Source organism: Schistocerca serialis, chromosome 3, assembly GCF_023864345.2.
Source record: "Schistocerca serialis cubense isolate TAMUIC-IGC-003099 chromosome 3, iqSchSeri2.2, whole genome shotgun sequence".
Classification (NCBI taxonomy): domain Eukaryota; kingdom Metazoa; phylum Arthropoda; class Insecta; order Orthoptera; family Acrididae; genus Schistocerca; species Schistocerca serialis.
Genome location: NC_064640.1, coordinates 610,941,504 through 610,958,842, shown reverse-complemented (window position 1 = coordinate 610,958,842; position 17,339 = coordinate 610,941,504). Strand labels below are relative to the sequence as shown.

At 43.6% G+C, this 17,339-nt stretch overlaps 1 protein-coding gene across 1 annotated transcript in view; it reads right to left on the bottom strand.

Moving 5' to 3' along the window:
* The window catches only part of LOC126471039 (uncharacterized), a 384,177-nt gene that overhangs the window by 146,275 nt on the left and 220,563 nt on the right, over positions 1 to 17,339 (bottom strand). The gene's annotated exons all lie outside the window — the stretch shown is intronic.

The following is a 17,339-nucleotide window of genomic DNA, read 5'->3' as shown; positions in this document are numbered from 1 at the left end:
TTGCAACCTATTGGCTGTATAGATCGTTTATATACAGTCTATGCTCGTTTTCTGCTGTCAGCCATGTTTAAAACTGTGTAAATAAGTCAACGTATTTTGGATATTTACATTCACTGTTGTCTGTGCGTGAAGTGGTCCGAGCCAAGCTCGGTGCAACAGAAATTACACCTAGGTAGACAACAAACAATAGGTTTATTAATAACAATATAAATTAACTTTTTCCGTCCTGGTGTATTAATGAACACGGACACAATATCGTTGTCGTGGCCCCCGTGCTCTCGTGTATAGGCAATACGTAGCGCTGTATTGTTATTAGACGAACACAATATGATTGCACCTGGGAGTGAGGGCGCTTCGGTCTGCTTATTGTGAGTTTTTATCACGATATTTTAGAGGACACACTGAATCACTTGACAGTACCCGCATAGGTGTCTTGAAATCATTCACAGTGCGATGCACTTTCCTTATTCACGACAGTACTTGTTCACTGTAACATCACCACGCGTTTCCGATAATGACGACGGAAGACCAAGTGCAATAATATCGTGGTACGGTAGTATGTTGACGGACCATATGCCATTGTGTGTGGTGTTTACACCCATACACAATGACATAAAAAAAGCTTAGTGCTGAAATTTGAGGTACCCGTGATTCCTATGATGATATTCCTGAAAAAAAGCGCTTGAAGCTGGCAACAGTGTAACAGAGGGTGTGGAAATAAACAGCTTACGGTCTACAAGTTATATAGGTTAAATGCTGTCCTTTGCAACAACTGCAAAAGACGGCAATTAAACTACGCAATTTGTATATGTGCAACTGCGGAAAAAGAGCGGAAAGACAAAGAACACAACGTATATAGCTTGAGATCTTTCTGACTCACTGAATAAAATAATGAAGAACCGTGAATGCATAAGATATAAAAGAAATGAAATTCTAAGAGGCGTCCTTCATAACCCTCTAACCATGTTGACGTATGTTATAAAATATTAAGCAATTGCCTACGAAGTCGAACGGTGAAACGGAGGAGCTTACCATTTGCTCTGCAAAAAACGTTTATCAGTGTACGTAACGGTGCTATAATCAGGCCGCGCGGAGTGGGCGCGTGGTTTGAGGCCCCATGCACGGATTGTGCGGCCCCTCCCGCCAGAGGTTCAAGTCCTCCCTTGGGCCTGGGTGTGCTGTTCTTAGCATAAGTTAGTTTAAGTAGTGTGTAAGTCTAGGGACCGATGACCTCAGCAGTTTGGTCCCTTAGGAATTCACACACATTTGAACACTTGATTTTGTTATATTGGGGAATGTTGGTAGCATGTTAAACCTAATGAATGGAATCGAACTTCATTGCAACACACAACAGTTTACTGGACGGGCATCCACAACCACACTTCTGCATGTTGAATAAAAACCACTGCAGCTGTTGTAAATCCTTTATTAAAGGCACGAACGGTTTCGCAATTTAAATTACATCATCAGGTGCAAATATTTTATTGAATCGAATATTTGATATCAGTCTTGCAAGAGATTTCTTAAAATACAAATATTTATAACCCCCCATCCCCTCAACCATTTTCTACGGATTGCGCGACAGTACTTCACAGCAACGTTCCATGTGCGCAGCATCGCCTCCCCGTTCACCCGACTTAAATCAGCTGGATCTCTTGCTATCGCGACTTTTAAAGACACTGGAGTATACCCAACTCATTGACGATATGCAGACGTTACAGGAGTGTGTGATCAATGTATGTGACGCAATCTTGAATGGAGCCCATTGTATTTCAAACAGTGCGTGATTCACTTCGAAGAGGGGCTGAGGGATAGGTCAGGAAGCGCGGTAACCACGTGCAGCACTGCCTATAGTGTCTATTTGTGCATATCAGACAAATAAAAGTGAGATGACAGATTGGCCCATGTCTCAGCAGATACTGGTTTCCAGATAGGTCATTATAGAAACGTTTTTCTAGTTTTGACCAGTACTGCCTTCTACAGAAACGTGTCACACATTTTGTAACGCAGTGTATGTTTGAGCGATTAATGCCGTTCGAAGCCTTTCGAAGAAACACGAATTATCTCAAGGTGGTGTAAATAATTAACCATTATGATAAGCATAATATAACAGAGATCCCATTCATGTCGCAATATGTGCCAGTTTTCAAACCTTCGTATCACCTTCGTGCAATCATCCTACCTATTACGGACACCATAATCACGCGCAGAGCATTCTGAGAAGTGTTCTTTCTACTGCAACGTTCATTTAGCCTCAGTAACAACTACGAGCTACGCGTTAGTGCCTCGCAACTGCCACAAACTGCATCACACCAGTGTTTACGCCTTACTCATCCGACAATTTCACATACTCACCTGGCAATCGCTCGGTTTCGACCAATGATTGCGATATTTTCAGTTTATCACAAGCATTTCTGAACACTGTGCGTATAGATGCGAGAGACTCCGTCGGCGATGATGAAATCTTGTGATCATTTTCATACATGCGTCAGTGCTGGGTCGTTCGAAGAAGCGATAGAGACACTTCTAGACCATTAACCGTGACAACGATGTTTGAGGTATACAGAGAGTCGCATTTTGCACGCCAGAAGAGTTTTTTTGGAGCATAGTCTGATCGTCTGGATGGATGAAACTATACCTTTCTGTCACATGGCCGTTAGCTTCAAGTCTCCTTCTCCAAATCGTTGGGTGATACTTGCAATACTTTTCCACATGAGGTAATCTAACAAACTATTGTTGTTGTGGTCTTCAGTCCAGAGACTGGTTTGATGCAGCTCCCCATGCTACTCCATCCTGTGAAAGCTTCTTCATCTCCCAGTACCTACTTCCTTGGTTCAAATGGCTCTGAGCACTATGGGAGTTAACATCTGAAGTCATCAGTCCACTAGAACCTAGAACTACTTAAACCTAACTAACCTAAGGACATCACACACCCACATCCTTCTGAATCTGCTTAGTGTATTCATCTCTTGGTGTCCCTTTATGATTTTTACCCTCCACGCTGCCCTCTAGTACTAAATTGGTGATCCCTTGATGCCTCAGAACATGTTCTACCAACCGATCCCTTCTTCTAGTCAAGTTGTACCACAAATTTCTCTTCTCCCCAATTCTATTCAATACCTCCTCATTAGTTATGTGATCTACCCATCTAGTCTTCAGCATTCTTCTGTAGCACCACATTTCGAAAGCTTCTATTCTCTTCTTGTGTAAACTATTTATCGTCCATGTTTCACTTCCATACAAATACTCCACACAAATACTTTCAGAAACGACTTCCTGACGTTTAAATCTACACTCGATGTTAACAAATTTCTCTTCTTCAGTAACGCTTTTCTTGCCATTGGCAGTCTACATTTTATATCCTCTCTACTTCGAACGTCGTCAGTTGTTTTTCTCCCCAAATAGCAAAACTCATGTACCACTTTAAGCGTCTCATTTCGTAATCTAATTCCCTCAGCATCACCCGCTTTAATTCGACTAAATTCCATTATCCTCGTTTTGCTTTTGTTGATGCCCATCTTATATCCTCATTTCAAGACACTGTCCATTCCGTTCAACTGCACTTCCAGGTCCTTTACTATCTCTGACAGAATTACAACGTCGTCCACGAACCTCAAATTTTTTATTTCTTCTCTATGGACTTTAATTTCTACTCCGAATTTTTCTTTTGTTTGCTTTACTGCTTGCTCAATATACATATTGAATAACATCGGGGATAGGCTACAACCCTGTCTCACTCTCTTCCCAACCACTGCTTCCCTTTCATGCCCCTCGACTCTTATAATTGCCATCTAGTTTCTGTCCAAATTGTAAACAGCCTTTCGCTCCCTGTATTTTACCCCTGCCACCTTCAGAATTTTAAAGAGAGTATTCCAGTCAACATTGTCAAAATCTTTCTCTAAGTCTACAAATGCTAGAAACGTAGTTTGTCTTTCCTTAATTTATCTTCTAAGATAAGTCGTAGAGTCAGTATTGCCTCACGTGTTTCAACATTTCTACGGAATCAAAAATGATCTTCCCCGAGGTCAGCTTCTACCAGTTTTCCCATTCGTCTGCAAAGAATTCGTGTTGGTATTTTGCAGCCGTGACTTATTAAACTGATAATTCGATAATTTTCACATCTGCCAGCACCTGCTTTCTTTGGGATTGGAATTATTATATTCTTCTTGAAGTCAGAGGGTATTTCGCCTGTCTCATACATCTTGCTCACCAGATGGTAGAGTTTTGTCAGGACTGGCTCTCCCAAGCCTGTCAGTAGTTCTAATGGAATGTTGTCTACTCCCGGGGCCTTGTTTCGGCTAAGGTCTTCCAGTGCTCTGTCAAACTCTTCACGCAGTATCGTTTCTCCCATTTCATCTTCATCTACATCCTCTTCCATTTCCATAATATTGTTCTCAAGTACATTGCCCTTGTATAGACCCTTTATATACTCCTTCCATCTTTCTGCTCTCCCTTTTTTGCTTAGAACTGGGTTTCCATCTGAGCTCTTGATATTCATACAAGTGGCTCTCTTCTCTCCAAAGGTCTCTCTAATTTTCCTGTAGGCAGTATCTATCTTACCCCTAGTGATATATGCCTCTATATCCTTACATTTGTCCTTTAGCCATCCCTGCTTAGCCATTTTGCACTTCCTGTCGATCTCATTTTTGAGACGTTTGTATTCCTTATTGCCTGCTTCTTTTACTGCATTTTTATATGTTCTCCTTTCATCAATTAAATTCAATATTGCTTCTGTTACCCAAGGATTTCTACTAGCCCCCATCTTATTACCTACTTGATCCTCTGCTGCCTTTACTATTTCATCTCTCAAAGCTACCCATTTTTCATCTACTGTATTTCTTTCCCCAATTCTTTTCAAACGTTCTCTAATACTCTGCCTGAAACTCTCTACAACCTCTGGTTCTGCCAGTTTATCCACGTCCCATCTCCTAAAAAACTACTCTCTTGACTTTGCTACAATCCCAAGGGTATGGGCGTGGATGGAAGAAGATAAAGTGCTTCTGAAAGCATAATGAAATTAATAAGCTTTACCTTTTCCACATACAGATTTTTAATTTGTGTTCTCTTCCGAAACAAATCTGATATTTTTGAGAATCTCCTTCCTATTTGCAGCAGTCTCTCTAAGTGGACAACTTAAAATTATTATGAGTAATTTATTTTGCTTTGTAGAGTTTGTACGTTCTGAAGTTACATTTTCTAAGACAGTAACGTCAAAAAATTAACTACTTTTTAGTGTTTACTTCAGTTCTGGTAGCGTTACAATGAGAGTTGAATAAAAACCGCTGCAGCTGGTGTAAATCCTTTATTAAAGGTACGGCCGGTTTCGTAATTCGAATTACTTTATCAGGTGCGAATATTTTATTAAACCTAACGTTTGCTAACACTCTTGCAATAGATTTCCTAATATTCAGATGTTAATAAAATGCCCTTTTTGCTGAGCCTGGCAACATAACAGTTTAGTGGACGGGCATCCACAGCAAAACTTTTGCATCTACACTCCTGTAAATTGAAATAAGAACACCGTGAATTCATTGTCCCAGGAAGGGGAAACTTTATTGACACATTCCTGGGGTCAGATACATCACATGATCACACTGACAGAACCACAGGCACATAGACACAGGCAACAGAGCATGCACAATGTCGGCACTAGTACAGTGTATATCCACCTTTCGCAGCAATGCAGGCTGCTATTCTCCCATGGAGACGATCGTAGAGATGCTGGATGTAGTCCTGTGGAACGGCTTGCCATGCCATTTCCACCTGGCGCCTCAGTTGGACCAGCGTTCGTGCTGGACGTGCAGACCGCGTGAGACGACGCTTCATCCAGTCCCAAACATGCTCAATGGGGGACAGACCCGGAGATCTTGCTGGCCAGGGTAGTTGACTTACACCTTCTAGAGCACGTTGGGTGGCACGGGATACATGCGGACGTGCATTGTCCTGTTGGAACAGCAAGTTCCCTTGCCGGTCTAGGAATGGTAGAACGATGGGTTCGATGACGGTTTGGATGTACCGTGCACTATTCAGTGTCCCCTCGACGATCACCAGTGGTGTACGGCCAGTTTAGGAGATCGCTCCCCACACCATGATGCCGGGTGTTGGCCCTGTGTGCCTCGGTCGTATGCAGTCCTGATTGTGGCGCTCACCTGCAAGGCGCCAAACACGCATACGACCATCATTGGCACCAAGGCAGAAGCGACTCTCATCGCTGAAGACGACACGTCTCCATTCGTCCCTCCATTCACGCCTGTCGCGACACCACTGGAGGCGGGCTGCACGATGTTGGGGCGTGAGCGGAAGACGGCCTAACGGTGTGCGGGACCGTAGCCCAGCTTCATGGAGACGGTTGCGAATGGTCCTCGCCGATACCCCAGGAGCAACAGTGTCCCTAATTTGCTGGGAAGTGGCGGTGCGGTCCCCTAAGGCACTGCGTAGGATCCTACGGTCTTGGCGTGCATCCGTGCGTCGCTGCGGTCCGGTCCCAGGTCGACGGGCACGTGCACCTTCCGCCGACCACTGGCGACAACATCGATGTACTGTGGAGATCTCACGCCCCACGTGTTGAGCAATTCGGCGGTACGTCCACCCGGCCTCCCGCATGCCCACTATACGCCCTCGCTCAAAGTCCGTCAACTGCACATTCGGTTCACGTCCACGCTGTCGCGGCATGCTACCAGTGTTAAAGACTGCGATGGAGCTCCGTATGCCACGGCAAACTGGCTGACACTGACGGCGGCGGTGCACAAATGCTGCGCAGCTAGCGCCATTCGACGGCCAACACCGCGGTTCCTGGTGTGTCCGCTGTGCCGTGCGTGTGATCATTGCTTGTACAGCCCTCTCGCAGTGTCCGGAGCAAGTATGGTGGGTCTGACACACCGGTGTCAATGTGTTCTTTTTTCCATTTCCAGGAGTGTATAAACATAAAAATGACTGTTTGTTTGTAATTCTTACAAATCTACAGTTTTATTCCGACTTTGATGAAATTTTGCACACTTTACCTTCAAGACAAGACGAAGATCTCTGTCTTCATAACAACTTGGTAGTGGACAGGTTGTTACCAAAAGTCTCTAAAAGTTCTTGACAGTTTTACTTCCTATTTCAACACAGTTCCCTAATGAACATTTGAGTGGACATAGGCTGTATATTTTTTAATATACACAGGGTATAAATATATATACACACATTAAAAAAAGTTTTTCATCACCCCAGTTCCCAGAACTCCAGAAGATAGACGTTGACTATGGATATTGTATTACAGACATAGTCCCTTTGACTGTTCAGAGATGTCGCTAAATTCGCCCAAAGATGTAAACAACCATGCATGAGCAGGGCCTATTACACGGAGGGGGTCCGACAGCCGATCAGTTCCAGTCGTTCCACCAGGAAGGACGTACATGGCTAGTGTTGTCGGTAATTCAACCATCCCTAGATGGACAATACCGCGGTTCGATCGCGTCCACATTGTTGCTTTGTGCCAGGAAGGGCCCTCAACGATGGAAGTGTCCAGGCGTCTCGGAATGAACCAGAGCGATCTTGTTCGGACATGGAGGGAATACAGAGAGACAGGAACTTCGATAACATGCCTGGCCCAGGCCGCCCAAGGGCTACTAGTGCAGTGGATGACCGCTACCTACAGATTATGGCTCGGAGGAAACCTGACAGCAAGGCCACCATGTTGAATAATGCTGTTCGTGCAACCACAGGACATCGTGTTACGACTCTAACTGCGCGCAATACGCTGCATGATGCCCAACTTCACTCCCGACGTCCACGGCGAGGTCCATCTTTGCAACCACGACACCATGCAGCGCGCACAGATGGGCCCAAGAACATGCCGAATGGACCACTCAGGACTGGCATCACGTTCTCTTCACCGATGAGTGTTGCATATGCCTTCAACCAGACAATCGTCGGAGACGTGTTTGGAGGCAACCCGATCAGGCTGAACGCCTTACACATTGTCCAGCGAGTGCAGCAAGGTGGAGGTTCCCTGCTGTTTTGGGGCGGCATTATGTGGGGCCGATGTACGCCGCTGGTGGTCATGGAAGGCACTGTAACGGCTGTACGATACGTGAATACCATCCTCCGACCCATAGTGCAACCATGTCTGCAGCTTATTGGCAAGGCATTCGTTGTTTATGGACAACGTGACCCATCAACCACTCTGAGGGATCTACGCCGAATCGCCGTTGAAGAGTGGGACACTCTGGACCAACAGTGCCTTGCTGAACTTCTAGATAGTATGCCACAACGAATACAAGCATGCATCAATGCAAGAGGACGTGTTATTAGAGGTACCGATGTGTACAGCAATCTGGACCACTACCTCTGAAGGTCTCGCTGTATGGTGGTACAACATGCAATGTGTGATTTTTATGAACAATAAAGAGCGGAAATGATGTATATGTTGATCTCTACTCTAATTTTCTGTACAGGTTCCGGAGGTCTAGGAACCGAGGTGATGCAAAACTTTTTTTGATGTGTGTTTATAAAATGTCTAAAGGAGAAACGTTGTTACCAAACATCTCAAAAAGTATTTGACCGATTTACTTCAAAGTCCTTGGTCGACTTACTTTAAGTTTCTACATAAAGATGAAACACTGAAGACAATTAATGAAAAATGAAGTGCCTAACAAACGAAATATGCCTTCGTAAACTGACTGTAATTCCTATCACGAGAATAAATTACAGTGACAATACCCGTTTTGGAGATGTTACTGTCAGACGTCACTAGATCACGGGATGAGCGAAAGCTTGAGAATGTGAAACAAAAGTCGCTAGATCGCGGGCCGATCGAAAGATCGAACAGAACCCGAGATTTCCCCTAATTGTTCTGTAAACTGTTCGAACAATTCGAGTGGTGCTCAAACACAGGCCTGCTTGAAATAGTGAAAGCTAAGCTGAAGTAATGGAAGACGAATTCTCCTAAAACACAATGAGATACATATCGCAAAATATAACATCAGATAGCGCAACTCATCACTTTTCATACAGCATATTTTCAGAGTCAAAATACTTCTTGCAGGAAATCAAATGTCTTGAAATGATAAAAGTATATATTTTACAGTTAGATTTTAGGTACTTTACGCATTGCAGATGTACTGCTTTAATTTGTAAACTAGAAACGAATCAAAGCATAATCAATGATGCAATAGTTCTTATTAAACTTTCGATTTGAAATTGTTGTTCTTTGCAAAAGTCACAACCAGAAGCCTAGAACCTGATTTTTATGAATGCCGCAGGTGCAGACGAATTCAATCGTCTTATTTCGTTGACACCCTGTGACCGAAATATGACCTTGATTTAAAGTGATCGCTGATTCCCATGTGGCTTGCACTCGCTATGAGTATCAAAAAGGCACAAGGTCAGTCACTTTGTGTGGCCGATATTAATCCCGGGCAACACCGCTCACTGTAGCTAGTATTGAATAAAACACGCTGCAGCTCTTGCAGACCCTTTATGAAAGGCACGACCAGTTTCGTAGTTTAAATTACATCAACAGGTGAAGGGTTAACAACAGCTGCAGCTGTTTTTATTCAACATTTATTGGAACGCTACCGATGTTGAAGTAAACACTGAAAGTAGTTAATTTTTTAATTATACCGGTTTCGAAAATACATCTTTAGAACGGACAAACTCTACAAAGCAAAATAAATTTCTCGCAGTAACTTATTATAGATGTCCATTAGAAAGACTGCTGCAATTTGGAAGAAGATGCTCAACAATATCAGATATGTATCAGAAGAGAACACGAATAAACATCTAAATGTGATGCAAAAGGTAGAGCTTATAAATATCATTATGCTTTCAGAAACACTTTATCTTGGTCCATCCACGCTCATATCCTTGGGATTGCAACAGTATACTTTCAGAACTACTTTATCTTGGGCCATCTGTGCTCATATCCTTGGGATTGCAACAAAATCAAAAGAGTAGTTTGTTAGACTACCTCATGAGGGGAACTGTTGCATGTATCAGCCAACGATTTGGAAAAGGAGACGTGGAGCTAAGAGCCATGTGGCAGAATGGTACAGTTTCATCCATCAAGTCGATCACACTATGCTCCAAAACTGTTCTGACGTGTTAAATGCGACGCTCTGTACAGCTCAAACACCACTACTGTGGTGAAAGGTCTAGAAGTGTCCGTATCGCTTCTTCGAACCACCCAGCAGTGACGCACATATGAAAATCACAAAATTTCACCACCGCTGACAGAGTCCCTCGCATCTATACGCACAGTGTTCAGAAGTGCTTATAATACACTGACAGTATCGCAACCATTGCTCGAAACCGAGCAATTGAGAGTTCAGTATGTGAAGTTGTCGGATGAGTAAAGCGTGAACAATGGTGTGATGCAGTTTATGACAGTTGCGAAGCACTGACGCGTAACTCGTTGTTGTTGCTAAGGCTAAATACCTTTTACAGTAGAGCAGAACATTTCTCAGGATGCTTTGCGGGTGATTAACCGAGCTCGTAAAAGATACGATGATGCATGAAGGTGATATGAAGGTTACAGAATTGATACATATTGCGATATGAATGGGATTTGTTACATTTTATTTATCATAATGTTGAATTATTTAAACCACCTTAAGACAGTCCGTGTTACTTCGAAAGGTATCGAACCGCATTAATCGCTCAGATATACAGGGTGTTATGAAATGTGTCACATGTTTCTACAGGAGGCCGTGCTGTTCAAAAACAGAGGAAAAATTTCTATAATGATATGTCCAGAAACCAATATTTGTTGATATATGGGCCATCTGTCCTCTGACTCTCATCAGTCTGTTACATAAAAATAGTCTCTATAGGCAGTGCTTCATGTGGTTACCACGCGTACTGACCCATTCTTCAGCCGTTCTTAAAAGTGAATCACGTATTCTTTCAAATACAGTGGGTTTCATTCGGATTGTGTCACATGCATTGGTCACACGCTCCTGCAACGTCTGCACATTGTCGATGGGTTGGGCATGCACAAATGCCTTTAAATGTCCCAACAGTCAGAAGTCCAATGGATTATGGTGATGCTACCGGACCTCCTCGACCAGTGTATCTCTGGGTCAATATATCTACCTAATTGTACTGTCCACATATATTTATGTGAGTAATATTGATCTTTTGCTGTTTCTCGTTGGTAACTACTTTGTCATATACGATTAGGTACCACTCTGAGACGTGACAATGTGATGAACACGATTGTCTATGCTCTAGCTTTGTATTACTTACACTCTGTAATGTATGAAAATAAGATAAATTGCTTATTGGACAAGCGAATGGAGTTGGTGTGCGAGCAACAAAATAGAAGTTATAGCGATTTTAATTAAGAGGCGCGAATCATAATTTAGTCTGAGGCAAGCAGGCGCGCATCGTCTGGTTGGAAGTGCTGAATGTTTACGGAGTGAGCCGTTTCGGGGTTCGACGCGGGGTGTGGTGACTTGTACGAGCAAGGAGGAGGAACACATCCACGGAAGAGGAAGAAAAACTAAACGCAGTATACATAGGCAGATATCCCTCCTCGTTGGGAAAGGTGGATTGGTCCAACCAGCGCCCTCCGGCAGAGACAGAGACCTTCTGTCGATAAATACAGTAATTAAGGTAAAGCAGGACGCAGCGGAAAAAATTTTTTAAAGACGTAACTCCGCACTTCGAGTCATAGGGAGTCAGTAAGAATGAGTTAAACACGAACACGTTTAATAACACGGAAAAAATGGTAGCTAACGTCATAGCGGCGCAGCGAGAGAACAGGGCGGCAGAAACGCCGCGTCAGCGTCGCTCGCCCAAATCTCGGAAATAAAGCTTTGCGTTTTACTTAGGTAGGAACAGAGTGTGTGCAGCAACTTGCGCGTAGGCTGTGCAATTTTATAATTGTGAATTAAAGTTTTATTTGGAGCCGGCCGCGGTGGTCTAGCGGTTCTAGGCGCTCAGTCCGGAACCGCGCGACTGCTACGGTCGCAGGTTCGAATCCTGCCTCGGGCATGGATGTGTATGATGTCCTTAGGTTAGTTAGGTTTAAGTAGTTCTAAGTTCTAGGGGACTGATGACCACAGATGTTAAGTCCCATAGTGCTCAGACCCATTTGAACCATTTTTTATTTGGAGTTGACAAGGACAGAGGCATAAACGAATATAGTTCACTTAGTAAAGCTTATGGTGCATAACAACACGGATGCTGTCAGCAATTCTCTTTTGTGCCCAAGCAACGGTCGATGATAACCCGTTTGTTACGGTTGGTAATATTGTGGATTGTGGGACATTACAGGGGCAGGGCTGCGTATTTCCATATCGTTCCTTTGCGAAAGATCCTGCCATTTTGTAGGGAAGACTTACCAGGCAAAAAGAGCATTATCTTTGTGAGAGCGCAACTGGGATTAGCCTAACTGTGACAAGAAAAAAATGGTTCAAATGGCTCTGAGCACTATGGGACTCAACTGCTGTGGTCATAAGTCCCCTAGAACTTAGAACTACTTAAACCTAACTAACCTAAGGACGGCACACAACACCCAGCCATCACGAGGCAGAGAAAATCCCTGACCCCGCCGGGAATCGAACCCGGGAACCCGGGCGTGGGAAGCAAGAACGCTACCGCACGACCACGAGATGCGGGCTAACTGTGACAAGATTCATTACAAATGTGTACTGGGCGAGACGTTGCACCAGTGACGTAAGCGTCACACAGAGGGACATAGTAGCACATCCACCTTCATAGTGATTTCTGAGCTGTGCAGTACGGAAGTTGTTGCGCGTTTGTGAAACTTCGTAAGATGATTAATAGAGGTCAATGTGCCTCAAGATGATTTTACCAAAAAAAATGGCTCTGAGCACTATGGGACTCAACTGCTGAGGTCATTAGTCCCCTAGAACTTACAACTAGTTAAACCTAACCAACCTAAGGACATCACACACATCCATGCCCGAGGCAGGATTCGAACCTGCGACCGTAGCGGTCTCGCGGTTCCAGACTGCAGCGCCAGAACCGCGCGGCCACTTCGGCCGGCTGATTTTACCAGAACTTGGTTACTTTCTTTAGCAGTGGCTAACCTCCACTTTCACGCAATAGTTTCATGATTTTGTAGAGATACAAAATTCGCAGGGTGGCCATCAATGCACAAGTGGCTGCACTGCAGGTAAGGGTAGGTAGTTTGCATGTCGAGAAAGTGAGGAGACTGTGCACTGCTAATGTGCAAGTAATTTAGTGACTCGACCCGCCACGCATCCCTGAAAAGCTATCAGTTGCCACACCAGTCAGTCAACGTGGTCAAGATACGTTATTCCATACGGATTGTCATTCGTCACTTCTCCTGTTGGGCGCCGATGTTGGGTCTTATTTTACGAGGAGGAGTAGGGTGTTCTCCTTCAGAGAGCAGGCCATGACGAAACGTTACAAGTTAGACCGGAGGAAGTGGACACATATCTGCTGCAGGTGTTTCGCCACACGATGTTCCATCTTATCTGCAGCTTTTTTCCTCAGTTACATTCCTTTTGTCGATTGCGTACCAAGTGCGGATATATTTCTTCCAACACATCACGCAGTATGAGTAGCCTACTGTTCACAGCCTTCAAAGCTGAATTCGCTTCCTATTGCTTGTAGGTAAATGTAACATATAGATTGCGAGACTCCTTCAGCAAAATGGACAGAAATCCAAAGGCACCAAATAATCAAAGAGCTCACTACAGATGGCAAAATTAATAAAGTTACTGATTAGCTCAATGGTTTCTCCGACACACATGCCCTGATATATAGAATTCTAGTGAGAAGAATTCCCGTTCCTTTGCTGAGAACTGAACTATGTCAGATGATGAAGAGCAGGATGCCGTTCACAGACGTTTCAAGCTAAATCAGATGTCCGAACATTACGAAGAATAAAGAAAGAGCCGAAAGAGGTTAAAGCAATACGTTCGCAATCGCAATATCAGGCGCTCTTGTTCCGTTATGAGCAGCAATAAGAGCTCCGGAATGCTTTGGAAGGAACTCCATATCACAGATGTCGCAAGGACAATGCCAGAAACTGTATTTCAGGTCTCAGCCGACGAACAAAATGAATTTTTTTTCATTACCAGTCATTCCACACGCTGCAGTGAATATCGCCAAATAGAGCCCCCAGACCACATATCTAACACAGATATTATCGACAAGTTTCAAGAAACACAATGAGGAAAACAATGATGATAATCTCATCTGAGGCGATTCGTAATAGAAGTGTCAGCATAACCACGGTCAAGAACGTCGCAGAGATCTCACTAACAATCTTAGTGGCCATATTTAATTTATAATTTATTCCTAGTGAAAGGGATATATCTCACTTAATGGAAAAGAAGTACAGTTCGATCCATCCCGAAGAAGGAACACCCATAATCACCTTGCGGTTACTGGACAATCAATACTTTACCTACTGTATCCAACGCTCTAGGAGACCACATTCACGATTATCTGACTAACAGTCACAGTCAACTCTCATGACAATATTATCATTCTGAATTTCGTAAACTTTAAATTAATTAGGTAACTGATAACATGAAATGTATCATAGAAAACTATGAAGTCACAAAACTAACATCCCTGGAGATCAGTAAAGCATCTGCTGCAGGAAACTTTGACATATTGCCCACAAAAATACACCAATCAAAATTTTCAGATAGTACGCTTTACTTTTCAAAAGTTACTCGAGAAACAGGTAGCAGCGTTAGGTTTGTCAGGAATGACACAGGGATTAGTATTCCGCCTTTTATTTTTCTCACCGAGCGAGGTGGTGCAGTGGACGGCGGGTCAAATTGTATCTGGCCATCAAGGTTTACGCTTTCCGTGATTTCCCTAAATTGCTTAAGGTGAATAATGGCATTTTTCCTCTGTGAGGGCACGGCTGATTTCCTTCCCTATCCTTCCACAATCCGACATTATACTCTATCTCTAATGACCATGCCGTCGACAGTACCTTAAAAAAAGAAACTTCTTTTTTCATTTTGATGTTGTTGTCTTTGAATGGCACTGACATCACGTCTATCCTATCTGCTGTACGTATCATTTCTGTGCCGATGCCTTCCGCTTTTACAAGGATACCAGTCCTGAAATAAGTTTGCTACACTTCCAGACGTTAATTAGTATTGAATTCTACGAAGAATCATCCTTTCTTCTTCTTGGCAGTATTATAATACCGTATCAGAAAAAGGTGAAAACTTGGTTATAACTTTGGATCAGCACCTCAACTACGGAGAAATTAATGTCACCCGGTGTAAAAACACTTGAACTTGTCTCTATGCTCCCAAAAGTTTGTAAAGTATTCCCATTATGGTGTATAGTGTAGTCACTCGTTCTAATGGAACACCAATTTTGGGATGAAACCAAGTAGGGCAAAATTAGTGACCACTCTTATAATTAACTGAAAGTGCTGGATACTTTAGACTGCAAGTTCCTTCTGTTGGACCATGTCAGTGTCTCACACGCCTAGTTAAAATATTACTGGTTAGACAGGTTACGTGACTACAATACGCTATGTCTATCCGCTCCTCAGTTCGTATACACCCCAGTGCCTTGAAGTACGGATAAAGTACTGATCACCTCATTACAATCGCAACACAAAGTCGTAATTACCTAGCATTCAAATGTGCCTATCCATAAAACGAAATCAATTTCAAACTCATTTCCACTGCTGCTATCCATGTGTGGCATAAACTACCCTGCACTCTTCGCACTGTTTCATTTCCTACTGCATTAAAAGAAGGCTGAAGCACTTCCTTGTGTCATCTACATAAATTTTCCCTTAAAAATTAACTATGTTTTGATTTCTCTTTCTCAAACAATGAAGCAAGTGCTCTTTTCGTCTCCTAATTATGTTCCTTTCAGTTTTAGTTCGTTAGTGTCACCTGTATTCTACCAATTGCCTCTTTCTCTTCCTCCCCCATCTCTTCTGTCACGTCCATTAATACTGTAATCTTCCAGCCTGATTGGGAGAGTTTTGCAGAAGCTGTTACCCAAGTTACTTTTTAATGATGCACAGATTTTACGTTTTTTTTGCATATGGCCCAACAGATGGTCGCATCTGGAGAAACGATGTGGTGTGTCAGCGACGCATGAGCCCGCGTTCAGCGGAATTCGCCTCTGTCTGCCTGGAGCTGACACCTTGGTTTTTTCCTTATCCGCCTAAAGTGTGTTAAGGCTGGATCCTAATGGGCTGATTACAGGCTTTCTTACAAAGGCAGGTTTTTTCCAGCGCTTTCCAAGTTAAGAAATAAATATGAGAGAAGTTATGGCTGCACTTTGCAATTTGCAGAGGAGTGTTAATAGTAAGTGTAGGGGATGACCAATGAGGTTGACTGACTAAATGCCTAAACGTTTAAACAGTTTCGGAGTTTCCTCGAGCAAGCGCGAACAAGAAGTCGTCCACCAACCGTCCTGGGTATATGTGAGAGCAAGTTTGTGGGCGTTGTGGGATGGGGATACTGTTTAAAACAGCTACATATTTTAGGTCTGGAGGTAGCGACCCTCAGTGACCGATAAAATTATTTTGCCGGTGTGGAAATAAGAACTCATAAGTGCGTTCCCGTGAGAGGACGCGCAATTCTGATTAAGCATTTCCGATTTTATAGGTGAATGCTGAGGTTTCGTGCATGCCCATGGGATTCCACGGAAGACGCGACATACTAGATAGTGGTGATGTTAGCTAGCTGGAGGAGCTGTGTGATGGAAGATGCGAACATGCCGAGGGCTAATGAAATCAAATAAACTGCGTTTGTTTCCGTGAAATCTTGAAGTGTTGTGACTTCAGGTATGAACATCGAACCAACTACCTTTGAAATATTAGTATGTTTTGTCTTTGCGGACATCATCATCAGGAACTGCAAAAGACCAGTCACAGGAGGGTTATTGGTTGTTGGGGAGTACGATTCCCAATCCAGTGGTCAGATATTGGAATATTTCTGAACACAGTCACATTGCCACACTGCATTTAATTTTGGCATTGAAGTAATGTCAGTAGCAAACGGTGTTTCGTGAGAGAAAGCGGAGCTGGAGACCCTTAAAACAGTTTTGTAAGTATAATAGTGCGAGAAGTGATTTGCCCCCCCCCCCCACCCCCCCCCCCCCACCCCCCATGAACCATGGACCTTGCCGTTGGTGGGGAGGCTTGTGTGCCTCAGCGATACAGATAGTCGTACCGTAGGAACAACCACAACGGAGGGGTATCTGTTGAGAGGCCAGACAAACGTGTGGTTCCTGTAGAGGGGCAGCAGCCTTTTCAGTAGTTGCAGGGGCAACAGTCTGGATGATTGACTGATCTGGCCTTGTAACAATAACCAAAACGGCCTTGCTGTGCTGGTACTGCGAACGGCTGAAAGCAAGGGGAA